The 26,530-nt window shown below is 50.5% G+C and overlaps 1 protein-coding gene across 1 annotated transcript in view; it reads right to left on the bottom strand.

The window, feature by feature from the left end:
• Positions 1-25,016, bottom strand: part of Ppard (peroxisome proliferator activated receptor delta) — a 63,717-nt gene extending 38,701 nt beyond the window's left edge. The window contains exon 1 of the mRNA XM_010605331.3: positions 24,913-25,016. The gene's annotated coding sequence lies outside the window, so the exon portion shown is untranslated. The remainder of the gene's footprint in view (positions 1-24,912) is intronic.
• Between the last annotated feature and the right edge of the window lie 1,514 nt (positions 25,017-26,530).

The following is a 26,530-nucleotide window of genomic DNA, read 5'->3' as shown; positions in this document are numbered from 1 at the left end:
AATGAATAAACAAAAATATATTCTTGTTTTGTCTTTCTGTATCACTTTAAAAAAGAGAGCTGGGGATGTAGCTCAGTGGCACTGTACCTGCCTGGCAAGCACAAGATCCTGAGTTTGATCCCTGGTACAAAAAAAAAAAAAATTAATAGCTAGGACATAGATCGCTTGCCTAGCATGCATGAGGCCTTGTGTTTGATGCCCAGTGCTGCAATAACAATAATTAATAATAATAATAATAATAATAATAATAGTTTTTAAAAATTGTAGGAGAGATATGAAGACGACTGTCAGGTGACCAGGGACACTCCCAGGACCTCACCACCCCTAGGGAAGGTATCCCCTCGCTGTTACAGATACAGTCACAGTCACTGGTCAGTGGGTCATTTATTACCTGTTTTTTTTTTTTTTTTTTTTTTTTTTTTTTTTTTTTTGTGGTACCGGGGATGGAACTTGGGTCCTTGCACTTGCGAGGCAGGCCACCGAACCACTGAGCTAAATCCCTGGCCCTATTACCTGGTTTTTTAGAGAAGAATCTTAACAGTGGTCAGTATTCATCCTCACCATAAGTTTTTATACTTTATATCTTTAATTTCATACTTGTTGCATATATAATTGCAAAGAGCTTGTTAACTTTCTTTCTTTCTTTTTGGAAATAGGGTCTCATTCTGTAGTTCAGCCTGACCTTGAACTCACTATGCAGCCCAGGCTGGCCTTGAATTCACATCAATCCTCCTGCCTCAGCCTCCCAAGTGCTGGGATTACAGGCGAGCACTGCTACACCCGGTATTAATGCTCCTTATTAAGAAGGCACATAATTTTTGTTTCTTTTTAAGAAAAACATCTAAATATATAAATTCAAAACCCTGGCCCCAGGACTAACCATGACCTTAGCAATTAACCCATGTTCCCTGAACCTGCCTGGCCCACAAGCCCTGCTTCTGCTGGGAGGAGTGAAGCAGGGGACGGACTCCACGAGCATCAGTGCCCCGGGTTCCTGCAGCCCCTTGGGTTCTGCGCACATGGAGGAAAAGCTCTTTGGAAGCCCTGCATGTGCAGCACAGAGAACAGACTGAACAGTGGCAGAGCCCGGGACCAGGTCCCAATGGCTGCTGCCAGCTGGGTGACCACTCCTACCAGCGGAGTCCCAGGCTCTAGTCACCAGGAGCCCAGCATCCACATCTGGCAGCAGGGGCAGGTGGCGGGAAGGGTAATCCAAACGCTAGCAAAGCTCCCACAAACCCACAGCCATAGCAGCAAGAGCCACAGAGCTCGCCAAACAGAAAGCTCCTGAAAAGGCAATACAGAAATAAATAACAATTCTCAGCGTCCCCTTGTCACATGGTTCCAGGGACACCAGGGCTCCTGAAGCCACGAGCCTGGGGGCTACGGGATTGAGGCATCTCCACAGGGGAAGCTGGTCCTCTATAACAATGACCCTAACATTAAATGCTTACGAAGAGCCAGGCTCCTATTGCACCACTTGCTGGCATTTTTATTTAATCCTCCCAATTATCCTACCAGGTATTGCTATAGCTTGAAGGTGATGACCCCTCCAAAACTCAGGCTGACACCCGATCCCCAATGCAGCTATATGAGGAGGTATGGATGGCCTTTGGGAGGTGATCCCTACTCTTACAAAAGGTACAGAGGGCTGTGGGGAGAAAGGGACCCTTCTTTATTGTTGGTGGGAGTGCAGACTGGTGCAACCACTGTGGAAATCAATATGGAGACACCTCAAAGAACCAGGATTAGGGGTTCCATTTGACCCAGCTATCCCTCTGCTGGGTATTTTTCCAAAAGAATTAAAAGAATCTGGCTGGGGATTTAGCTCAGTGGTTCCACTGTTTACCCTGCAAATGCAAGGACCTGAGTTCGATCTCCAGTACCAAAAAAAAAAGAATTAAAAGAATCAAACCACAGTGGTATATGTGCACCCATGTTTATGACTACAGCTTGGAAACAGCCCAATTGCCCATCAGTTGGAGACTGGATAAAGATGTAGTTTTTCTATAAAATGGAGTACTACTCAGCCATAAAGAATGAGAAACTAGAGTCACTCATAGGAAAATGGATGCATATTGAGGCCATACTCTTAAGTGAAATAAGACACACATGTGTAAATACCAAATAGTTTCTCTGGTGTGAAAAGCTAAAAATGTAAATAAGATCCAAATTGTATAAATGACAATGTGAAATAGGAAGAAAAAGGCTAAAGGTGTAGGGGAAGTGGGAAGGGTAGGGGAAAGGCAATAAGGAAAAAGAAAAAATATGAGAAAAGGAAAAAATGGAAACAAAGTTTTTGTAAACAGGGAAGGATGGAGGGGGTGAAGGGAGGGCAGAGGTGTGGGGAAAAAGGTACAAGATCCCAGTGATGAATGTAACTGTACTGTATACTTAAAAAGTGCCAATAAAATCAATGTTAAAAAAAGGGGGCAGAGGAGCCAGCTAGGTCTCCTTTACCGCCTACCCTACACCACCAGAGAATACAGCGTTGGTGCCCTTTGGAGGAGAAGGCAACAAAGTGCCCCACAGAAGCAGACAGCAGCCCTCATAAGACATTAAATCTGCCAGTGCCTTAGTCTTGGACTCCCCAGAAGTGTGAGAAATAATTCTGTTGTCTGTAAAACATCCATGCTCAGGTCTTTTCTCACAGTTGCAAAAACAGACGAAGGTATGCGTTACTGTTAGAAAAGGAAACTGAGCCTCAGAGAGGCAAAGAACACTCTCCCAGAGCCAGTGAATAGGACCACGACCCCGAACACGAGGCTCTTATCCTCTTTGCCGTGTGCGTGTGGTCTCTGTGCCCATCTAGGTCGCCAGCACTGTAACCCACATCCCAGACCCAGCTCGGAGACAAGCCGGTAGAAGAGGCAGGCTGCGGCAGGATGACACGTGGACAGGCTGTGCTGGAGCAGGGCACCAAGGTCTGTCAGAGCCTGAGACCCTCCACGGCCAAGCTGAGTGATTCAGCTGCTGCCAAGTCACTCTGATCCTAAGGCCCAGCGTAGTCAGACAGGGTGCTCACCATGAACCCTCCCGACAATCTCTTAGCCCCGCCTTCCAGAAGAGGAAATCAGAGCTCGGAGGGGTTAATAATCTGCAAAAGGCCCTCAGTGAGGATTTTCAGAAGCAGGATTCAAACCCAGACCCATAGCCTTGGCTGTCTCCTGACCTAGGGCAGGAAGCAGTGAACTTCACCTTTGGATGTGGGAAGATACAGGGTGTAATAAACACGTCATCACCAACAATGGGATCTGTCACTATTTCAAGAAGGGTCCAACAGGAGCAGTCCCAGCAAGGACACAATGGGCAGGAGTCCCCATGCATCTGTAACACAGCGCAGGGCCCACTAATGGGAGTCTTTCCCCAAACGATCAAGGCCGCAGGTTCTGGGATTAGGATGTGGTCATACCTTCTGGGGGGCTCCAACAACCCAGTAACAGGTAGTAAAATCAGGAAAGTGGATACAAATGCCTGAGAAAACAGGAGGGCAAACCTGGGTATAGTGGAGGAGACGGGTGAAGGCCAGAGGGGGGCTGGCAGAGGGGAGGCAGGCAGGTGCACCCAAGGACACATGCTCCACTGTCAGGAGAAGGATCTGGGGCCGGCTGCAGCACACAGAAAGGAGGACAGGGAAGGGGCCGGGGATTTAGCTCAGTGGTTCCACCACCTGCCTTGCAAGTGCAAGGTCCTGAGTTTGATGCCTGGTACCAAAAAAAAAAAAAAAAAAAAAAAAAAAAGATAGGGAGACAGAAGCAGAGAGGACCGAAACCCAGCATGGTCCACACTCAGTGAGAGGAAAAGCAGAGGAGGTGCCACAGGGGATGGAGCTGAAGCCAGGACAGCGGAGCCAATCAGCTAGCCAGAGGGCATGGCTGCCCCCTTCTACACACTGCAGAGTTTCATAAGGTGCTGGATGGAGAGCAAGTGGCTGGTAACTAGTGATGCAACAATAAAACAGTGAACTGGGCCGGGGATTTAGCTCGGTGCTGCTGCCTGCCTTGTAAACTCAGGACCCGAGTTCAATCTCTGGTACCCAAAAAACAAAAAAACAAAACAGTGGAGAGAGAGACAGAGGGCGGACAAACACAGGAGACCTCTGAGATGAGAAAGAAGGTACAGGCGTCTATAATGCTTGCAACCTGTGCAAAGTGACAGGAGGTGGCATCCCGAGGGCCGGGCCAAGTGGGGATGGTCCAGAGCCCCCAAGGGGAAGGGGTTGGGAGAACTTCAAGACATGGACAGGATGGTGGCCAGGCAGGAGGGAGAAGGTCTGAGGCCTTAACTGACATCAGCCTGGGTGGGGCACACAGCAGCAGCCTCAGCCTCTAATTTCAAGTGCGCTCCCGAGTGGCTGCTGTGACTCAGAGCCTCACGGCATCCCCGGCAAGCTCTCTGTTGGCTCTTGGTCATGCGTGTGCAGCAGGAAGTGTGTGGAAAGGACCAGGCCTATAGCCAGGGTGACTCAGGTGACACAGCTATGTGGGTGCCACCGCCTTGAGGGGGCACACAGGCCCACAGCGTCAGACTTCCTGGAAGTCTGCGCTGCTGATGACTCTGGAGAGACTCGCAATCGGCAGCCGGAACCTATAACATCTTACACGCACACACCACCCACTCAGATCCACTCACTCCCAACATGCCCACACACAACAGGGGAAGTGGCGAGAGGCCCTGCCGAGGGCAACAGGAAATGATGCGACATCACGGGACCAAACGAGGACCTAGGACCCACCACCTCACCCAATAGCCAGGCTCTCCAGGCCCACGAAAACAGCATTAATTCCTAAACTGGCTGGTGCGCAGGTCAAGGAGGGGTATGATACAAAAGACCCCAGGACTTCTGGTACAAATTAACCCAGATTAGGAGGGGCAGGGAGTCAGATTTTCTAATATTGTAGTAAGAGGATGATCAGTAGAACTTTCTGGAATATGACAAGTTATCAATGTCCTTACATTTTTGATTCACTCAAAATTACAGGCATACTCAGCCAGGCCTGGGGTACATGCCTGTAATCTCCGCTTCCTGGGAAGCCAACACAGGAAGACTGCAGGTTCAAAGCCAGCTTGGCCAACTCAGCGAGACCCTCTCTCAAAATAAAATTTAAAAAGTGCTAGAGAGCTCAGTGGTCCTTGGGTTTAATCCCCAGTACTATAAAAAACAGAACAAAAACATCACACACGCACCTGTAAAACTGAGCACCAGCTGGCCACAGTGGTACAGACGTAATTCTCACTACTTGGAAGGCTAAGGCAGAGGATAATAAATTCAAGGCCAGCCTGGGCAACCTAGTGAGATCCTGTCTCAAAATGCTAGATAGACAGAGGGATAGACGGACGGATGGACGGATGGACGGACGGACGGACGGACGGACGGACAGACGGGGACGGGGATGTACTTCAGTGCTAAGAGAACCCCTGGGTTTGATTCCCAGAACTGCAAAACAAGAAAACAAAAAACCTGAATACCCGCCAAATGCCAGGACCGAAGCCAGGCAGTGGGGGAGCCGATGTGAACAAGGCAGGACAAGAGTTTCCGCGGCAGTCGGGGTTCAGACAATTAACCAGCGCGTCAGCAGGTGAGCTGACTCCAGGTGCAGCGGCATCAGATACTCAGCAGCCCCTCCTGCAAACACTGCAAGATCCTCTGTAGTACCTGAAACTGAAAAGTACTGAACCATCTCCATGGCACTTTTCTCTTATAGATACATATTGCACATTTTAACTTATAAATTACACAGAGAGAGTAACAATACTAAAACGAGGAACACTTTTATCACAACATAATGTAACAAAATAATGTTCTATCCCTGGGGCTTTCCATTCAATATTCTGGGTATAGAAAATGAAACTTCGGGTTATACCATCATCAGAAGGGATGAGAAACAACCTACACGTGCACAGGCAGAGCAGGTGAGACAAGACCAGGCATCCTCAGGAGATGGTGCTACAGCATTCCTGAGAACAGTATTCTAATTTCTAATGATATAAATGTTTCAAACAGGTTTCTTTTTTCAGGGGGTTTGAGACAGGATCTCACTGTGTAGCACAGGCTGGCCTCAAACTCACAGCGATCCTCCTGCCTCAGCCTCCTGAGTGCTGAGATTACAGGCACCACCATGCTCTCGGCTCAAGCAGGTTTCAAAACAATTATCACATATGTTCAGTGAGCGAAGCTAGTGACAAAGAGCACACACTGCATAATGCTACTATATGCAGTGGCCACAAGAGGCAAATCTGTGGGGATAGAAAGTAGATGTGACACCGCCGAGGGCAGGGGCAGGCAGAGAAAGGGGAGTAAAGCTAATGGATCACAAGATTTCTTTTTGGAACAATGAAAAGGTTCTAAAACCAGGTTATGGTGATGGCTGCACAACTGTGCAAACACAAAGCCATTAAGCTGCATGTTGTAAGCAGGTGAACTTTAAGAATTACAGCTCATAAAGCCTCTAAAAGCCAGCATCACCACACGATTTTCAATAGGGCTGCATGTTGTGGTGCACACTTGGAATCTCTGCACTCTGGAAGGCTGAGGCAGGAGGAGCAAAAGTTCAAACCCAGCCTGAGCAACTTAGGGAGACCCTGTCTCACAATAAGATTTTAAAAAGGGCTGGGGATATAGCTCAGTGCAAGATCAATGGCTAATACTGCCAGGGAAAGGGAAGAGGAAGAGGAAGGGGAAGGGAGAGAGAGAGGATACCCATCAAAATAGAACCTTGGCAAATGAGAAGAGCCTAGGTAGGTTTTATTTCCTTCTTTACATCTTTGTATTTGTTGATATTTTTTGAATGTTCTAAAGCTTAGAAAGTAGTAGGAAATACTTGGAGTATTAAAAATCTACCTGTATAGGGCTGTAGCTCAGAGGCATGGCGCATGCCTTGCAAGCGAAAGGTCCTGAGTTCGATCCCTGGCACCGGGCGGGGGGCTAACTGTGTAAACATTCCGTAAGTGTGTCCGAAGCACAAGTCTACAAAGGGCCTGAAATAGGCCTAGAAAGGGCTGTTGTATTCTTCACACCAAAGGTAGCAACAGGACAACAAAGCAAAAGAATCGCACATTCCTGCTGAGGAGTCTGCTGGTTGCTAAAAGAGATGGCGCCCCTCTGTCAACATTTCCAGGGAAAACCACCTCACAGCCCACCAAGTTCGATTCACAGAAGAACCAAGCACAGGAGAGACATGAGCGGATCTGCCAGGAACCTCCCGGACTCCGCCAAAGAGCTGCACGGCCCTTGTAAAGTGTCCTCTGAACATCATTCTCTCTGGTGTTACCTTCTGATCTTTTGCGGACAGTGGGGGCCAAAAGGGGATGCTACCAACCGGAAGTCATGGACTTCCCAGTCAGGCCGCACCCCCAAACCCACAGAGACCCACTACTGCACTATGAATTCTAACTCACCAGGCCTGAGGCAAGGTCCAGGATCTGCCCGTTCCTGAAACTCCCTGGCAAACATGCCAGCTGGGATGTGTAGGGACTGCTGGACTAGATGCCACCTGGGCCAGCCTGCACATCCGCAATGCAGCCAGCATCCCACGAGACCAGCGCTGTGGATCGGAGGGCACTGAGCGCAGAGAGGGAAACTCCAGAGGAAAGTCCCTGCATGCCTGGCCACCAGCACCAGTGCTGGGGGCAGCCAGCAAATCCCTCGAAGATTCTCTGGGCCCAGGGGTCCTGGACACTAATGTGAGAAGAGGAAGTCTAGCACAGCTTCCACTGCAGAACTAGGAGAAAAATCAGTGCCTTCAGTAAGCTCTGCAGCTTCCTAGGGGTCAGAAGCAGAATGGGACACAGTCACACAGATCTGAGTTCAAATCCTAGCTCCCCATTACATTCCTGGCTGTCTGTGGCTGTCTGTGGCCACAAACCCTTGGCGCCTCTTCTCACAAAAGGAGCCAGCCAGGTCCGTCCCTGAGTCTGGATCAGCCCAGTAGAACCTGTCAGAGGCGAGGTTCTGGACCTGAGCCTGGGTCTCTACAGGACTGGCTTCTGACCTGTTGGCCCTGCCACCATACTGTAAGCAACCCAGGAAGGACTCCCACAGGAGCAGGGACCACGCAGAAAGGCCACTTGGAAGTCACCACTGGGCTGTGCAAACCTGACTGACATCACAGGGCAGAACCAGCCAGCTGGGCCCAGTGACACAGAGGACCAGGAGAAAGACTACGTGGTGGCTGTTTAAGCCACCGAGTTTCGTGGTAGGTAACAGAAACCCTGATTCTTCTCCACAAAGCGCTTCTGCTCTGAGGCTTGGATTCCTCATCAACCTAACCAGGGCACAGCAGTCACTTCCTCAGGGAGTCAGGAGGCTCAAGGGGATAAAAGGGCCTCCCAGGCAGACACGCAGCCCGGTGCCATCGCTGTCACCAGTGTAGACTGGTGCTGCACCAATGCCACACAGGGCTCTGGCTCCTGAGGGAACCTGTGAACCCCAAGTACACTAGACAGCCACCTACCACACCCTCCAGGTACATTCTCATACCCAAAGGCGGGGAATGTGGACCCCGCTGTAACTGGGAGGGACTCAGCCTCCCCAGCGCGCCAGTGTTCACTCCACGCTCTCCTCTTCCCGCCCCAGTGTCACCCCTGTCCCAGCTCTCAGACTCCTTGGTCTGCCTTCAGCATCCGGGAAAGGACCGAGACCTCATCCCTCTGCTCCCACTACCACCAGAAGCAGTCTTCAAAGGCAGGCGGCCCCGAGTGCTGCCCTGCAACTTACTTAACTGTGCAACCAAATGTAAGCGTCTTAACCTCTCTGAAGATGAGTTTTCTCAGCTGCTAAAAGAGTACTAATCACAATGCCTTCTTTTTTGTGGTCATTTCCAACATAAGAGACAACACGGCTGAAGCATCCGTACAGGAAGGCGCTCAGAATGTAGCAACTTTCTGGAGCCCAGAAACTTCCCGCCTGGGTGGCTATAGACATCACCTACTCACAGTCTCCCTGTGTAATTCTCCCTCCATTCTGAAGCGTGGTAGGTATAACGCTAGCAGGGTAACTGTCCTAAGTGACAGGTACATTATTCTGCTGCTCAAAGACTTCCCATGGCTCCCACTGTTTTCAAGTCAATGCCAACCACTCAGCTAAGCATGAGGACTTATCTACAACAACGGCTCCCGTCTGCAGTGTGGCCTGTGGCATCCTCACCGCAACTTGCCATGGGAGTCAGCTTTCTCCCAGATTATCTCCTGGTATTCACATCCTGGTGAAATCCCTCCTCGCCTACTGAAACTGCAAGACAAGTGTTTTAAGCACTACGTTTTGGGTACCTTGTTATACAGCAATAGATGACTTAGTACTCTTTTTTGTTTGTTTGTTTGTTTGTTTTTGGGACAGGGTCTCACTATATAGTTGAGACTGACCTGGAACTCACTATGTAGCCCAGGCTGGTCCCAAACTCACAGCGATCGTCCTGCCTCAGCCTCCCGAGTGCTGGGATTACAGGCCTGCACCACCACGCCCCGCTACTTAGTGCTCTTGATTTCCTATCACACAGAGCTGTGCTGCTTTGCTCAAACTGCCATTCCCACCACCTCTAGACCCGCTGAGGCTTGGCCCAGCCTGTGAGGCCCAATCACAGTCATGCCCACGCTGAGCAAGGGCTGTGGATGCCCCTCCTGCCTCCCAGAACCTCACTCTACCATTGCACCGGACACACAGTAGCGCTGTCAACCTACGCTGTGCAAAATCACATATGCATGTTCACCAAGAGGGGGAAAGAGCGGAAACCTCAGCAATTCACCAGCCAGCAGGGGATGGCAAACGGTGCACCATACAATGAAGTCACTGTGACCGAGAACGAGGAAGCACCACACGTCCAACATACACACAGCCAAGACCCATGAGTGAAACAAGGAGAGGACTCGCAAGAATAGCAGGCAGAGTCTCGAGGTCCTGACGGAGAATCGGACAGATGGGCGCGGCCGACCCACTCATGAGGGACTGGTGTGGAGGGAAACAGCGAACACCTTCTGGGCTTTGCAGCCCGTGGGGAATGATCTAGTCAAGACTGAAGGCTTTTCTCCCAAGATCAAGGACAAGACAAGCATCTCGTCACCCCACTTCTGTTTCACACTGTACTGGAGGTTCTAGTCTGGGTAAATGAGCAAGAAAGAGGCAAGTTATCTGGACTGTAAATCAATAAGCAAAACTATCTGTTGTCAGACCGTGATCTCTTACACAGAAAACCCCAACGGTACATGAAGAAGAAAAAAAAAAAAGATCAGGATTAGCAACTTCAGCAAGGTTACAAGATACACATACATACACACACACACACACACACACACACACACACACACACAACTTTTTAGCTCAGTGGTGCTGTGCTTGCCTTGCAAACACAAGGTTCTGAGTTTGATCCCTGGTACCAAAACCAAAATCAAAACAAATCTATACACTATCAATGAAACCAGAGGTCCAAATTTCCAGCATCTATGAGTCTAGGAACCGTGGTCAGAGACATGGAAGACAAAAAATACACTAGAAAGTGTCCTGGAGGGCCGGGGATTTAGCTCAGTGCTTCTGCCACCTGCCTTGCAAGTGCAAGGTCCCAAGTTTGATCCCTGGTACCAGGAGGGGGGGCAATCTTTGCTAGGCATGGTGGTGCATGCCTGTAATCCCAGCACTTAGGAGACTGGGGCAGGAAGATCGCTATGCCAGCCTGACCCACGTAGTGAGACCTTGTCTCAAATAAATAAAAAAAAAGGAACAACCCAACCGTCTATTGGTTGATAAAGTGTGATACATACATATGATGGAATATTACTCAGCCATTAAAATAGAACTGTGTACAGTTACATGTTATAACATGGATGAGCCTTGAAAACGTTACACCAAGTGAAAGAAGCCAGACCCCAAGGACAAACAGTGCATGATTCTAGTCATGTGAGACACAGAGTGGAGACCTACAGAGAAGCGCAAGTAGTGTATTGGTCAGAAGGAGGAGATGCGTGAGGGCCCGGAGGCACTGGCACTGAATGCTAACAGGCACAGGCTGTCTCTGGGCCATGTAAAGGCTCTGGAGCTGGACATTGGCACTGGCTACAAACCACCAAGGGTGTACTTTACAGGGGTGGGTCTTACATTAGGAGAAGTGTGTCCCAAAGCTGGGCGTGGTGGCGCATGCCTGTAATCCCAGCACTCCGGAGGCTGAGGCAGGAGGATTGCTGTGAGTTCGAGACCAGCCTGGGCTACACAGTGAGTTCCAGGTCAGTCTCAACTATGTAGTGTGACCCTGTCTCAAAAAAAACAAAAAACAAACACACACACACACAAAAAAAAGAGAGAAGTGTGCCCTATTGTAAAATGCTATGAAGTATATGGACGAGGACATAAAGCCAAACAGCTCACACTGTCTTGTGACTCTGGCTGCGCCTGTTGGTCCCTCCGTATGTGTCTCCTGGCCACTTGCTCACCCTTCCTCTCTCCAGGACTTCCAACTTCCTGACTCTTGGGCAAAACCTGGCCTCACTGACCCAGCTTTTCCTGGATGCTCCACCCACTCGGGCCCACCCAAGCCTGTCTGGAGGCCCAGACAGCAGTCCCAGAAGTCACCCCAGATGAGCTGCCCAATGGCCAGGGCTGTGGTTTTGCGCGTGTGTCAGCTGAGGGATACAGTTTCACATGGGAACTTAATTATAGCTCAGGAGCGGAGGGCAGAAGGGGTGGTGCAGCCTTGGGGGGGATGGACAGGAAGCCACGGGCCCTGCTGCCTGGACAGTTTAAGCAGGGGCTTAGGGCCCAGGGCAGGGGGTAGCTCATGGGACAGGGGGCTCAGGAAGACCAGCTGCTGCCGAGTGTGGAGTCTGGCTCAATGGGGACAGCAACAACAGAGACGCCGATTACCTCAGCCACTGGGCCAGGGTGGCCTTGTCCTAGCTATTGCCAGAGACCTCATTTTCTTCCACAGGAAGGGAATGGGAGCACAGCTCGTTCCCCACAAATACCATCTTCTGCTTCCTCTCCTCTCAAACTGCTTTTCCGGGCTGGAACCCCAGCCGTGGACTCCAGGATTTGTGGGCATCGCCTGCATCCCTGCCCACTGCCCCTGAGGCGGTCCCAGAATGAAAAGAAACAGGACTGGGATGGAGGGTGTTGGGAAGGCCCCCAGGATCAATCCCCACTATCACAAAACAAACAAACAAAAACTAGGTCATGCAAGTGGAAAATATAAACAAAACTTATGGGTGATCATGTGTAACTTTTATTTACTTCTCAGCACTTGCCCATATTTTTTAATGATCTATAATAAATGAACATTATTCACATAATCAGAACATTTTGTAATACATTAAAAACAACACCCATGGAAATTTACATCCAATCCCATACCCTCAAAGTTCCTACAATCTTGACCCATCGACAGCATCTGATTACCTTTCCCTCCCTTCCTCTCCATCTGCCCATTCACTGGTCAGTGTATCTGTGTTTGCTTGTGACACGGCCTCACTACACTGCCCAGGGAAGCCTTGAATTCCTGGGTTCAAGTGATCCTCTAGCCTCAGCCAGTCAAGCAGCTGGGACTACAGGTGTGTGCCACCATGCCTAGCCTCTGATCACATTTCTGAATGCTCAAATACCATTTTCTGAAGGTGTCTTTCACTGTTTGTTGCTAGCTACCTACACACCTTGCCAGGAGCAGTCCCCTCCTCCACAACCTTGTGACCAATGCCCAGAACTACCTGCACCCATGGGACACAGCCTGACTGCTCCAGAGCTCTGCAAGACACAAGAGCAGAGGGAAGGCGGAGATGCTTCCAGGTAGAAGGATACTCCCAGGCCGGGCTGGCAGGGTGGGCTACAGGCAGCCATCCCTGGGAAGCACCCTGCAGGGTCCCACAGGCAGTCACTGGGCTCGGTTACCTCCCATCAAGCCAGTGCTCAGATGCCGGGAAGACAGACAGTCTGGAAGTTGTTTGGTCCAGAGTCTGCTGGTGTCCACCTCCCTGGGTGCACTCAGCAGGCAGCTCCTCTGTGCTCTCCAGGTCTGAGTGCCTTTAACCCTCAGGGGCACAGGGTCTGCAGCCACCACCCCATGGAGGGGCACGGTGACTTGCCTGAGGCCGCTGTTAGAAACTGCCAGAGCCAGTTCCCCCGCAGTCTGCCTCCGAACCACTCCCCAGAATCCCTCGAAGTCTGCACCCTCAGAAACAGGCAGTGAGCTGCAGCACATGTGCTACCTCCTGCTCCTGCTGTCCTCAGAGAAGCCCAAGAAGAGAGCATGGTGTCCGTCTCGGCTACCCTCTCCCAGCCTTCTGCTCTGGAGCCCAGGATCCAGGAGGCTACAGCAGGCAGCCAGCAGGCATAGTCTCCAGAGCCAGCCACTGCCACAGCTAAGAGGCTACCTACCCCTGCCTCTCCTGACTCCCAACACCATCCCTGTACCTACCTACTGCCTCCTGGCCAGGAAATGGGAACAGAAATAGCAAAGGTTCTCTAAAAATAAACCAGGGGTGGCAGGGTGCAAGCGAGGAGAAAACATCGTGCCACCTGGCCGGAGACGGGCAGACCTGCTGGTCTGTGTAAGGCCCGTGTTGCAGAGCAGCGGCCAGGGGCGTGGGTCCCTTTCAACCTCTGCTCACGAGAGTCTGACACTCGCACGTGTTGCCCTCACAGGCCTGCAAAGCCCAGGCAGAGGCAACACGGGCAGGAGGAGCGGTCACTGAGCTGAGAACAGGACTCCACTCCACAGGGCGCCAATGTCAGCTCTGCCGCTTGTTTTCCATGAGACTTGGCCGGCAGGGACTCTCATCCCACATCCCTTGCAGGCTGGCCTGAGGGGTTCATGCCTGGCCCAAAGGCAGCTCTGAATAAAGGCAACCTCTCTTCCTTCTCTCCATCCTGGGGCGTCCGGGCCATGGCTTTCTCCTCCCTTCCCCAGACTGAAAGCTGCTATTGGATCGCTCAGAGCAGAGATGGAGGCCACCCCCCACCCGCCCACGCTGGGCCACAATCTGGCTGCTTGGTCCCTTGGTTCCTCGGGGCTTGGCTGTCTGGAGCAGAACCAGGAAGCCAAGGAGCCCAAGCTCTCACACCGGGAATGGGACTCGGCAGGGGTACCGAGCCTGCCAAAACTCGGCTTTCACTCGGCACCCAACAGGCCTGTGCTGTTCTCAGAAACCTCCACAGGTCAAACAGGTACTTTCCAAACTGGAACAGTCAGATTCGGCTGGCCGGCCAGCCCTCCACGGAGCCCTTCCTGAGTGGGGTGCAGAAACATGGCTTTAACCACGTGGCTTCAAACCCCAGCGCTGCACTCCCAAGCTGGGCGGCTTTAGACCATTTTCCCACCTCGGGATCTTCTACTGTAAAGAGCACGTACACCTCCTCCCTGTGTGCCTCCTCCCTCGGAAGGTTGCAGTGGGACTGAACGAGGCGATGCGTGTGAAGGGAGTGGCACCATGCCCTCAACACGTGGGCCATCTTCCATTCAATCACTGAGCTCACACAGGTGGGGACACAGGTCAGCCCAGCTCCTGAACTCAGTCTAAAGTCTAGGGTGCAAGCAATAACTCCACCATCATACGCCATGGCAGGAACCAGGAACCGAGCCAGAGTGGGAGAGGGGAGCCTGGGGAGAGGTGGTGCTGGGAAAAACTCCACCAAAGCCGGAAATCTCAGCTGTCTCCACTGAGTGAAGAGAGGAGCAACAACTGGGACGGACCACCGCTGTGCACGGTGGAGGCGAGGGCAGAAGGAAGGTGAAGCACAGGCTGTGGCCTGGAGCTCTGAGAGCGCCAGGGGTGGGGTGTTCCTCCCTGATTATCCACCATGTGCCCCGAAGTGAACCCAAGCACTCCGCTGGCAGGGAGGCAGGACACAGAGGCGGGCCTCGCTCTGTCTGGGTAGGTGTGAGCCGCTGGGCTAGCAACAGAGCAAAGGCGTGCTCCTTGGAAGGACAGGGAAGGCAAACTGTAACCACACGTTCTAAATGCACTGTAGTGTTAGGAGGCCAAAAAGCGAAGTCACAGGAGTTACGTGCTGCAACAATACAAACAGGGCTGGGTATAACTTCACTTGGACGCTTTCCAGAACTTGGAAATTGATTTACCCATCGATTTTTACCTGGAGGATAAAAATTATTATTGGTCAATTTGTTGAGTACAAAAGTTTTATTTTCATTTTGTTTGTTGTTGTTGTTGTTGTGGGGTTTCTTTGGTACCGGGGATCGCACTTGGGCCCTCACGCTTGTGAGGCAGGCACCAGAAACACTGAGCTGAATCCCCAGCCCTGCACTCCTAGGCACATAGCCCACAACACTGCCAGGGAACTGCCTTCATAGTCAGGAAGAGGAGAATCTTCATTAAATGGACTATGTTTGCCTGCTGATATTCTTATACTAGCCAGCTTTGATAGAACTTACAGGAGAAAAGGTTTACTGTGGCTCACAACGGCAGAGGGCTCAGTCCATGGCCAGCTGGCTCCAGGCAGAGACCTAGCGGCAGAAGGAAGTGGTAGAGGAAACCTGCTCACCTCACGGCAGCCTGGAAGGGCAGCAGGTTGGAAAGAGACCGCGAGGAAGGAGCCAGACACACCCAGAAGCATGCTTCACTAACCCGAGGTGTCTCCGGACAGCCAAGCTGATGACCAAGATTAAGAAACACACTCGATTTAAGAAATATCCTACATAAAGGCACCAGGGACACAGGCAAAGAAACTGAGAGACAATGTGAGGAGGGAGGAGGAAGATGCAAAGGCCAAATGAATAAAACACATATAAGACTCAGGGCTTCAATCTCACCTCTGACCCCATCCCATCCCGTCCCATGCACCTCTGCCCTCTCTCTGTCCACCACCCTGGCTATTGTGGACCTCATACACTTCAGCTCCAGCCTTCACACAGACAGGCCCTGGATGATGAGGGTTTTTTTTTTGGTACCAGGGATTGAACTCAGGTCCTTGTGATTGCGATGCAAGCAGCAGAACCACTGAGCTAAATCCATGGCCCTGGTTGATGAGAATTTGACTTAATTTTTCTACCTTGCAACAGTGCAAAAGCTTATGCATTCAGGGAGAAACTGTACTTGGGATTCCAGGCTTTTATTTGTTGTTTTTTGTTTTAAATACTAGGGTGAGAACTCAAAGCCTAACACATGCTAGGCAAATGTTTCAGTGCTGAGCTATATCCCTAGCCTTTTTTATCTTTCATTTTGAGACAGAGTCTTGCTAAGTTGCCCAAGCTGGCCTTGAACTTGTGGTCCTCTTGCCTCAGCCTCCAGAGTAGCTGGAATTTCTAATTTTGATTCTTTCCCAAGCTAGCAATCTGCAGGATTGTACTCTGCTGAGATGCTGGGGCTCCCAGCCAGCCACACAACCTCTGGGGCAAACAAGCAAGAGTCTAAAGTACACTGTGTGACAATGCTGGGATGTTCAGTAGGTTCAGTGTATCACATGCATTTCTGACATACAGTATTTTCAACTCATGATGGGTTTACTAGATGTAGCCCTGGTGTAACTGGGGGAGCGGATGCACTGCTTTCCGTGCCTGTGACGGCCTCCCCACACTGGCTCTTTCTCTTCAGCCTCAACAGCCTATGCCTGGGCTTTCTCTGCCTTCTCAAACTGCCCTTGTACCCTCTGTGCTTCGTTTTTCTATGCAGTATTCATTATGCTTTGCTTAAGCCTGGGTCCCTCCCCTGCCCACCACCTCAACTACTAGGAGAGCAGGAGATTTTTTTCTTTTTTCAAAAGGGAAGGCCTCACTATGTTTGTCAGTCTGGCCCCAAACTTCGGCTCAAGTGATCCTCCAGCCTCAACCTCCCACTGAGTAAGATTATAGGTGTGCACAGATCTTTAAAAACGACTTTATTCCTTGAAAAAAGGAATTAAGGTGTGTTATGTGCACGTACCAACTTCCCACAACGAATGTAACATTATATACTATACAAATGTATTAATAAACTAAAATTTTTTAAGACCTGCTTTGTTCCCAATGCCCACAAATAGTTTCCAACACATGGAAAGTACCCAGTGAGTATACAGTGAGTATCTGCTAAGTAAACAAAAGGGGAGTAGAGGGGGGACAGGTTGGAATAAGACTGTAGCTAATCCTGGATCCTCAAAGTTTGAATGGAAACCTTTGGCACTGACTGGACTGAAGACACACAGGAGGGTGGTTCCAAAAGCAAGGATCCGATACTGTAGTATCTGAGGCTTCCAAGAACTCTCTGCGGGCGCCCCAGAGTGTAGACTGGCTTAAGTATTAGTTTCAAAACAGATTATGCTAGGAAAGGGAGCAGGGAGTAAAGCAAGCAGCGAGCAGCCGGTAGCCTCCCTGGCCTACAGGCAGATGACCCCTGTATTCGTTTCCTGTTACACTGTAACAAATTATCACAGACTTGGTGGCTTAAAACAAAACACATTTATTCTCTTACAGTTCTAGAGGTCACAAGGCCGAAAGCAGTTTCACTGGACCAAAACACTGGGTTAATGGGCATACTTTGCTTAGACAGACTCCTGTTCTCTCCCTTTTCCAGCTGCCAGGGCTGCATTCCTCGCATTCCTTGGCCTCTTCCTCCTCAGTCAAGGCCAGCAGAGTAGCCTCTTCGACTAAGTCTCTGCTGCCCCCTTTAAGGACACTTGTGATTGCATCTAGGCCCCACCAGATAACCCAGGATAATCCCCACCCCCCGGCAAGGTTCTTAATTTATCACATCTGTGAAATCCACCTGCCACCACAGACAATATTCACCAGTCCCAGGGGCCATGGCCTGGATGTCTCTGGGGCCACGGTTCCACTCACCACCAAGCAAGGAAATGCTGAGGGTACGGGAGAAACAGTTCAGATCCCCATCCGGGTCACAGAGGCACCAGATCCAGAGCCTTGGTGTCGTCCCCAGGCCCGGCTCTGTCTTTCCCTCTAACTGCTTGCTACATAAGGAGGCAGAAAGGAAGGAGCTAATTTTATGGAACTGAGCTGCAGGCCCTTGGAGGGTTCCTGGGAAGGAAAGGCATTTCTCCCCCTCCACAGGCTGCACTCCAGGGGGCTGGCAGAGGGTCATGGGGAGCCCACCAGGACCTCTGCACTGAGCTGAAGGCATCACCAGAGAGCCTCCAGACAGTGGGCTGGACCCGACAAGCAAGCCCTAGATGCAGCACGGCCGGCGAGCTCTCTCTGTGCCTGCAGGTTTTGAGAGCCACCTGGGCTTGGAGTGGAAGCTGCTGGCCTGGAGCCCCTGACCACCTCCCGGCCAATTCTGACACCAGGAACAGGCTGGTCACCGGCATCTGCAAAGTGAGTGGTACCCACTCTCCACTATGTTATGTGGCAGCTCCAAGAGTACCAGAAGCAGCCTTCCGCCCAGACCTCATGAAACAGGGACCAGCTCAGCCTGAATGCATAACTCTGGAGACCGCTCTGCCCCGGAGGTGCCTGTGGGCTGTGTGGCCATCACGTGGTTTCTTGCTTAGCTACAACACACTGCTAATTGTGAATTACTTCACTACTCCCCAGAGTCCCCCAGACCCAGTGAGGGGGCCGAGGACAGTCTGTGTATCACACCGTTTCCTGCTGTGTTCCCTGGGAGACCCGGCTGGCCAGCAGTCCTTGGTGGGGAAATGACAACAGCGATCCTCACCAGACGAGGTGGTTCCATCCCCAGGAGCCACTTGGCAATGCCTGAAGATCTTGGTTTTTACAAGTGGGGAGAGGGGGATATGACTGGCATCTACTGGGCAGACACCAGGGATGCCACTCACCACCCACCGATGCCCAGGACAGAGCATTATGGCTCTAGCATGGTCCGAGAAACTGCGTACTAGAGTGACAGTTACAACCAGGGAAATGTCTCAGGCAAATGAGGGAAACTAAGTAAAGAAGCACACCTCACTCGCCTGTTTGGAAACAGGGATGATGGATAGGGCCTTGGATCCTGGCATATACAAGAACAATGCATCAAGCTGGGCATGGTGGCACACACCTGTACTCCAAGCACTCCGGAGGCTGAAGCAGAAGGATCATTGAGTTTGAGGCCAGCCTGGGCTACAAAGTGAGTTTGAGGCCATCCTGACCTACACAGTAAGACCCTGTCTCAAAAAACAAAACCTCCCCTCAAGAAAAGAACGGTCCATCTGCCAGGCAAAGGGGGCCAGTACTGCCAGCTGGAGAGGAAGCTGGCCTGTCCTCCTGTCAGAGTGGGAGCCAAGAAACTCTGTTCCTCTGAGGTCACAACCCCTGGATGCGGGAAGTGCCAGGAGCAGGAGCATCGATAAGGACCAAGGGCTACAGCTGGTCACAGTGAAGCCTGCGGTGAGCAGGTGACAGAGGAGCCTTTCTCCCTGCAAGGTTGTCCTCAGGGGAGAACTCATTCAAGCTGTGTCCCCATTTGCCACGGTAACGGTCCCCAGAGAGCTGCTGACACGACAACAAAGCAGGGCAGAAACAGGTGCTGCCCCGAACACCCAGGGCTGCTCAACACCCGTGATGTCGCCTCATTCAGGGGCTGGGCTGCCTGTGCCCGGGCCTGTATGTCAGGGACAGGACTGGCTCAGAAAGCCATCTGTCCCCAAACTCAGGACGCAGGGGTCAAGCAGCATTACCTGAGGGCCACTGTGTCGTTTCAGAGAAGACTACAAAGGCTGGGAAACAAAGTCACAAACCCTCACGGCTCACAGCAGAGCCAAGAGCCACTCACTCCCAGGTTGCCCAGTCCCGACCCACTCAAGACACCCTCGGAGACCAAAAGGGCTTTCGAGAAGTGCAGAGGACATGGGGTGCTGAACCCGGAAGTCGGGACTTGGCCGCCTGCTCCTGTCTTGCCTGCTTTCCCCTATGGGAGCCTCACTTCCCCTCCCATCCTCTAATTTGTCCTCTCCTTTTCCCTTCTCACACCCCTCCTGGCTTTTATTTTTTCTGGAGAGAGCCTTGTTATGTAGCCCAACCTGGCCTGGAACTCAAGGTGCCTGCTTCAGCCTCCAAAGTGCTGAAACTCCTGAAACTCGTGTGCCACCACGCCCAGCTTCTCCTGGTTTTTTATTTTATTTTTAATGACTTACACTTTTTATGTGTTGACAATAAAAAAAATGCATTCATTTTCAACATCTGTGAACCTTTTAGGTAACCTTTTAGTGTACTGTCAGCCTCACCGGGGCAGGGGTTACTCCTCCTGAGGTCTGGGTATTTAATCCATGTGGCTGGCAGATCCAAGTCAAAGCCTTTAACTAAACCCAGCGAACCCAGATGTAGGCTCTTACCCATCCTCCCTGCCTCTATTGACAGTCAAGCCAGTTTTTTACAGTAAGTATTAACACCATCACTTCCTGCTCTGAAACCATCCAAGGCTCCCCACTGCCTGAAGAAGTGCAAATTCCTTCCCTGGGTCCTCTGCTGCTCCTAGGAATTCCCTAGCACTACTTGGGGAGTGGAAGTTACAGGCGAGATGCACTTTTCTCCTTTACAAGTATTCTACTCACAGACCTGGCTGCCTCACTTAAAGTGCAATAAAAAGCCGAAGCTTGTTTCCAAAGAGGTCTCTTCCCTCTCTCCCTCCCCATGAACCAAGTCTCTCCCTGTCCGCACCCATGTGTAGTCCACTCTGATCTGAGCCAGACTCACGACCAGCAGCAGAGAAACTGCCACTCTTCTCAGGACACTTGCTCCCTCCCTCTGGGACACTCTGGACATGCAAGTTGCAGCAAGGAGGCAGCCCGCCAAGGCCAGCACCAGGTGTCAAGCAGAGGGGGCCCGCAGGACGCCGGCCCCACCTAGCCACCTTCAGATGCTGCCCAGCCTCCTCTCCTGACCGCAGCAACTCCCAGGATGCCCAGCGAGAGCCCACTGGGTCAGGCCACTCTCAGAAGCTTGGAAGACAAGAAAGCACCAATTTCACAGCAGAATGTCCTAGGTACACCAACGAGAACTAGCTTCACTACACCTTGGCTGACCCTTAGCCAGATGCCTGCCTATAATCCCAGATATTCAGGAGGCTGCGACAAGAGGACTCAAGTTCAAGCCCAGCTTAGGCAATTTAGCAAGACCTTGTCTCAAAATTTTAAACAGTAAAAATGGCTGAGGGTGAAGATCAGTGCTAGAGCACCCTGAGGTTCAATTTCTAATACCACAAAAAGGAAACATAATCCCATCTACTCAGGAGACTAAGGTAGGAGGATTGTGGGTTTGATGCCTACCTAGACAAGTCAGCAAAATACTGGGCCTTTCTCTCTCTCTCCCTCTCTCCCTCTCTCCCTCTCTCTCTCTCTCTCACACACACACACACGCACACACACAAAGCATTTCTTTGAGTTGCAAGCTAAACTAGCCACTTTTTCATGAAACATTTTTTACTTGAAAGATTAACACAAACAATGATCATTAGGACTATTTTTGGTTGTTTGTGGAAACAGGGATCAAACCCTGGGGTATCTACCACTCTATATCTCTAACCCTTTTTATTTTTGAGACAGGAGCCAGGTGTGGCAGTGCACATCTGTAATCCTAGAAATTGGGAGGCTAAGGCAGGAGGATTATCTAGAGTCCAAGGCCAGCCTGAATTACATAGTGAGACTCTCTTAAAAATAAAAACAAAAACAAACAAGACAGTCTAAGTTGGCAAGAACTGAAATATTTATTTATTTGTTTGCTTGTTTGTTTATTTATTTTTGGTAACAGGGGTTGAACTTAGGTCCTTGTGCTTGAGAAGCATGCAGTGGAACCACTGGGGATTTAGTTTTTTAACTGGGGGCCTTTGCACTGAGCCACATCCCCAGCTTTTTAAATTTTTTATTTTTTATTTTGAGACAAGGTCTGGCTAAGTTGCTAAGCTACCCAGGCTGGGCTTGAATTTGTGATCCTCCTGCCTCAGCCTCATTCAGTGGTCACATTACAGGTGTGCACCACCAAGCCCAGCTAGATTTTTTTTTTCTTATTGAATAAAGTAAGCCAGTTACTTCAAGAAAAAGAACTGACAGCATGTTAATAATGACAAATCAAGGTCTTGAGAAAAATTCTAATTACAAAAAACATGTATCTAGTATGAACTTGACAGCTTCTCAACCCACGGAGACTTTTCTGATGAGACCAGTGATAATATTAAGGAATATGATTCTTGATACTGTAAAATGGAACATGTCAACATTTGAGAGACCTATATAATTTAGTGAACTGGTATTTCTCAATGACCAATTCAAAGTAAAGTAAAAAATATACCAAGGGAACCAGGTATAGCGGTGACACCTATAATTCCAGCACTCTGAGAAACTGAGGTAGGAGGATCATAACTTCAAGTCTAACCCAGGAAGCTGAGCACCTGAATCTTTACCCCAAAATAAAAAACAAAAAAAGTGATGGAGATGTAGCTCAGTGCAAAGAAGAACCTAGGTTCAATCCCCAGTACTATAATGAATCAATTAATTAATACCAATGAACTATGTCACAAAAAAGAAAAATTTGTTCACGGTGGCTAATCCTAAGGAAACTATTACTTCTCAAGAAGAATACCCACAATTATCTACCACTGGCTATTAAATTACTTCCTCCTCCCTAAACTACAATCCATATGAGGCCCGGTTTTCTTCATGTCCATCAATTAAAACCCAATATTGGGGCTAGGGATTTAGCTCAGTGGCACCATGCTGGCCTCACAAGTGCAAGGCCCTGAGTTTGATCCCCAGTATAGAAAAACAACAACAAAACAATACTGTACAAACTTAAATACAGAAGTAGATGTAAGAACTCAGCTGTCTTGTCAGACAAAAAGGTTGGCAAAACTATAAAACAATGTCACTTCCCTCGATAATTTTGTTTTAAAAAGTTATTTTTTCATTAAAAATGTCACTTATAAGAGGTTGTAGAGCCAGGTGTGGTGGGGTACACCTGTCACCCCAGCACTTTGGGAAGCTGAGGCAGGAGGACTGCAAGTTCAAGCCCAGCCTGACAATTTAGCAACTTAAGAGACTGTCTAACCAAGCATGATGGTGCAAGCTTGGGATCCTAACACTCTGCAGGTTCACTACAGGAGGATCACTAGGAGTTCAAGGCCAGCCTGAACTATACAGCAGGACTCTGCCTCAGGCTGGGGATGTAGCTCAGTGGTTCTACCACCTGCCTCACAAGCGCAAGGTCCTGAGTTTGAAACCCAGTACCGAAAAAAAAAAAGAAAGAAAGAAAGAGGAGACCCTGTCTCAAAAGGGAAAAACAAAACTTTCTTTTAAGCCTCAATCCAAGATTCAATTTCTTTAGGGACAAAGCCAGCCTCAGGGACAATCTGTTCATCTAAACAAGAGAACTGACCATGTTCTTAGTATTCACCAGCTCTACAGCACTTCAAACTTTTTTCTGGTGCATGTGTCCTCTCCCCTGCTAGGTTCTTCTTCCCTTGAGGACAGGCGGCAGCCAAAGCCCAGGTCTGAAACATGTGCCACAACACTTGGCCCATGCAAGCACCTCAGGTAGGAAAGACACAGATGGCAACAATCACAACCTTTTTTGAGACAGGGTCTTGCTATGCAGCCCAGGCTGGCCTCTAACTCATGATGATCCTCCTGCCTCAGCCTCTCAAGTGCTAGGACTACAGGCATGCGCCACCGGGTATATCCAGCCACAACTTTTTGAGATTAACACAGAAAAATAAGACAAAACTTGAATATAATAACTTTACTCTTGCCAAAGGCAATTAAGACAACAATGCACTGGGATGGGGAGCTCAAAGCTCAGAAATCTACCAAAATAGCCAGGCATGGTAGCACACACCTGTACTCTCAGCACTTGGGAGGCTGAGGCAGGAGGACCACTGCAAATTCGAGGCCAGTATGAACGATATAGTGAGACCCTGTCTCAAAATAAAACAAAACCAAACCTTTAGGCTCCAAGACTCTCCCTGTACACCCCCCTGGGGACCTCAAAAGCCTCAGCACCCCCACCTTCCTCTGTCATCTCCCCTGAAGAGGAAAGGCCTCCTCATGGGTTTGAGAACAACAAGGCCCCTGCCTGTAAGACCCATAAACACCCGGATCCCCCAGGCTGGACAGACACAGCACAGGACCCGCCGCCACCATGTCTTGTACAGGAAAACCCGCAGGGTGTCACAGCAGAGGAAGGAAAGTGGCTCACAAACTTCAGAGATGAAAACAGCCAGGAGGCTGGGTTTCCGAGTCCCAGCAGGGACCCACTGAGCTGGCTCTCCAGACAGTCAGGACAAAGAGCACCAGCCTCCCAGGAGCTGCTCTTATGAAACCTGCCGCATCCTGCTGGGATCCTGAGGACACAGTATTGTTCAGCCTGGTGGGACCCAGCAACCTCAGCAGCTGAGACTGAGAAACAACTCTGTGTGTCATATATGAGGCAAACCACCAGCCCGCCGAGGAGGCAGGAACTCAATCTATTTTTCACTATCATCACTTTCCCAAAGCCTGGTGTATGTCAGACTCTCAAAAATATGTTTCTTTTTTTTTTTTTCTTTTTGGTACCGGGGATTGAACTCAGGACCTTGAGCTTGTGAGGCAGGTGGTGGAACCGCTGAGCTAAATCCCCAGCCCCAAAAATATCCATTTCATAAAGAGGGAATGCTGGTCAGCACCTTGGTGGCCTGGCATCCTAGGTGCCCACGTGGCTTGAGAGGAAAGTTTGCTCATTTACTCATTCAACAAACATTTACTCAGCGTTCCTTCTGTGCACCATAGCTGAGCCTGTGTCTTAAACCCAACAGGAAACGCAATAAATCCTTGCCCTCTCAGAGTTTATTTATTAGAGACTACAAAGGTGAAAATTCTCCATGCTCTTAAAAAACCCACAAGCACCCAAACATTCAATCATTATCTAATGTGTGAGTGATGATAACCAATGTGTAGCGATGCGGATAAGCATCTGGGGTCTGGGACACAGCCCCAGTGAAAGGATTTCAGCTGCAAGGCCTGCACCCTAAATGTCTGTGCATATCAGGCAGCCACCGGAGGCCCCTGATCGAGGGAGGCGGCCTTACCTGTGGGATGCGTCAGTCCTCATCTGTCGGTGAGCAGAAGCCACTGTGAGGGTGCCAGGCGCATGCCCAAAGCACCGTGAGACACTGCAGGGCAGAGAAAAGCCCAACACCTCAGTGAGTGCACCAGGGGTCCCGGAAGTCAAACTGCCACGCCCACCCAGGGATGTTTTTCTGAGCCTGAGTGGGCAGCTATTTCCCAATCTGAGAAGTGGGCTGCGTGCTTCCAAGCAAGCAGACGCGGGCTTTGCTGATTTTACCAGGGTGGGGCAGCAGAAGCTGGTAAGGTAAGGAAGGGGTGGGGCCCAAGCCTGCCATGGGAGGCAGCTCCTAAATGGAGATGCCGAGTCATGCTTGATTCCTCAGCAAAGCCCCACAGACGTGACCGGAGTCGCACTTCGCACCCCAGCCTGCTGGGTTAGGGGGGCCAGGAGTGATCTGTCAAGGAAGAAGGTTCAAGTCCAAAACCTGATGTGAGAAGTCATACTCTCCCTGCTAGGCTCCTGCCAAGTACCCAGCTCTCCCGTGACTGCCTGGAATCCAGCCGCTGTCAGCCGCCCCTCTCCTGGCTCCCAAGGCAGAGAAAAATACTCAGGGACATAAACCATGTCCAAGAAACAGCCACCGGGCAATGTGAGACAGCATGCTACACAAGGTCACTGGGCACAGGGCTTCGGCCACAACGAGCCAGGGTCCGGCAGGACAGTCCACAGAGACACTGGGCAGGAGGGAGACCAGAATTTTCCAATGTGGGCAACGCTGGGCAGAGGGGCCAGCTCCTGGCATTCCCAGGCCCTCTAGGTGAGGGCGCTGGTGAGCTTCCCAGGCTGCAGCGAGATTGCCCTCGGAGGCAGGACATGCCTCACCAACTCGCCCTGAGAGGCAGGCAAGCATTCTGCCCCACGCCCAGTCTATCAGCTTCCCAGGCCCTCGAGGAAGGGGTGCAGGGACCATGGGGAAGCTGGAAGTCGAGGAGGGCAGGCTGAGGCAGACCCAAGAAAGCAGTGAAGACAAGTGGTGAGGGGAAAGGGTGGTCTGTTCAGCAATGAGCTAATAGGCTGAACCTTTGGGACAGTACAGTCAGGGATCTGTCTGCTCACACCTTAGAAACAGAGGCCACAGGCTGGGTGTGGTGCTGCATGCCTGTAATCCCAGCACTTGGGTGGCTGAGGAAGGAGGATGAACTTGAGTCCAAGGTCAGCCTAGGTTACATAGTGAGTCCAAGGTCAGCCTAAACTACACAGCAAGATCTTGTCTCAAAAAAAAGAAAAGAAAAAGAAACAGGCTAAGCACTACGAAAACCACCAAAGAGAATCTTGGTAATGGATAAGCACAGCTACCCACAGGGAAGCCCATGCAGGGGACCAACTGTGCCATGCTATCCAGCCAGAGCTGCCAAGATCCCAGCTGCTCCCCAAGGATGGGCTTGCCCTGGGCTCAAATCCTCTCACCAGCCACCTAAGCAAAACACCACTAACAGGTAAGCTTGCTAGCTGGGAGTGGCAGTGCACAGCTGCAATCCCAGCATTCTGGAAGGCTGAGGCAGGAGGATCACAAGTTTGCAGTTACAGCCTGGGTAACTTAGCATGCACAACTCCCAAAATGAAAAATACAAAAAGGG

This window comes from Fukomys damarensis, unplaced genomic scaffold, assembly GCF_012274545.1.
Source record: "Fukomys damarensis isolate Sample0158 unplaced genomic scaffold, DMR_v1.0_HiC HiC_scaffold_20, whole genome shotgun sequence".
Lineage (NCBI taxonomy): Eukaryota > Metazoa > Chordata > Mammalia > Rodentia > Bathyergidae > Fukomys > Fukomys damarensis.
Note: the sequence above shows the minus strand (reverse complement) of the source record. Positions and strands in the feature narration are given on the sequence as shown.